This window comes from Lepidochelys kempii, chromosome 10 (assembly GCF_965140285.1).
Source record: "Lepidochelys kempii isolate rLepKem1 chromosome 10, rLepKem1.hap1, whole genome shotgun sequence".
Taxonomy (NCBI): Eukaryota; Metazoa; Chordata; order Testudines; family Cheloniidae; genus Lepidochelys; species Lepidochelys kempii.
The window spans coordinates 7,212,603-7,213,744 of NC_136389.1; positions in this window are offsets into that span (position 1 = coordinate 7,212,603).

Below are 1,142 nucleotides of genomic sequence, written 5' to 3' on the forward strand. Positions count from 1 at the left end.
GACCCCTGACCCGGAAATGGTTTCGGTTTTTGTGTGTGTGCCTGCGGGTTGCTCTGTGTAGTGTTGCCAGTGTAACCCTCCAGACGTTATTGAAAGCGTCGGCGGCGCCTCGCGGGCGGGAGCAGAAGCGAATCACCGTTTTCAAAATCGAAATGACGCCGCGGGGCCTCTTGGGAGTTGTAGTTCTCGCCCGCAGCAAGCGGCGGTGTCACTTTGCGGCAAGGCGTAAAAATAGGTAAACGGCGCCCTTTCCCTCTGTCGTCACGACAGTGTGGACTGCGGCGGCGGAGTGGAATTCGGCGGGGAGCAGGGAAGGCGAAGCGTTGGCGGGAATCGTGGCGCCCTGGTCCTAGGAGACCTCAGCACGGCGGGGAGCTGAGCCCCTTGCATTAGGCTGAGGGGGGAGGGAGAGGGGGAGCCCCTGCCATTGGGCTGAGGGGGGAGGGGCAGGGAGAGGGGGAATCCCCTGCCATTAGGCTGAGGGGGGAGGGGCAGGAGGAGGGGGAGCCCCTGCCATTGGGCTGAGGGGGGAGGGGCAGGGAGAGGGGGAGCCCCTGCCATTGGGCTGAGGGGGGAGGGGCAGGGAGAGGGGGAGCCCCTGCCATTGGGCTGAGGGGGGAGGGGCAGGGAGAGGGGGAGCCCCTGCCATTGGGCTGAGGGGGGAGGGGCAGGGAGAGGGGGAGCCCCTGCCATTGGGCTGAGGGGGGAGGGGAAGGGGGGAGGGGGAGCCCCTGCCATTGGGCTGAGGGGGGAGGGGCAGGGAGAGGGGGAGCCCCTGCCATTGGGCTGAGGGGGGAGGGGCAGGGAGAGGGGGAGCCCCTGCCATTGGGCTGAGGGGGGAGGGGAAGGGGGGAGGGGGAGCCCCTGCCATTGGGCTGAGGGGGGAGGGGAAGGGGGGAGGGGGAGCCCCTGCCATTGGGCTGAGGGGGGAGGGGCAGGGAGAGGGGGAGCCCCTGCCATTGGGCTGAGGGGGGAGGGAGAGGGGGAGCCCCTGCCATTGGGCTGAGGGGGGAGGGGCAGGGAGGAGGGGGAGCCCCTGCCATTGGGCTGAGGGGGGAGGGGCAGGGCTGAGGGGGAGCCCCTGCCATTGGGCTGAGGGGGAGTCCCTGCTATTGGGCTGAGGGGGAAGGGGGAGCCCTTGC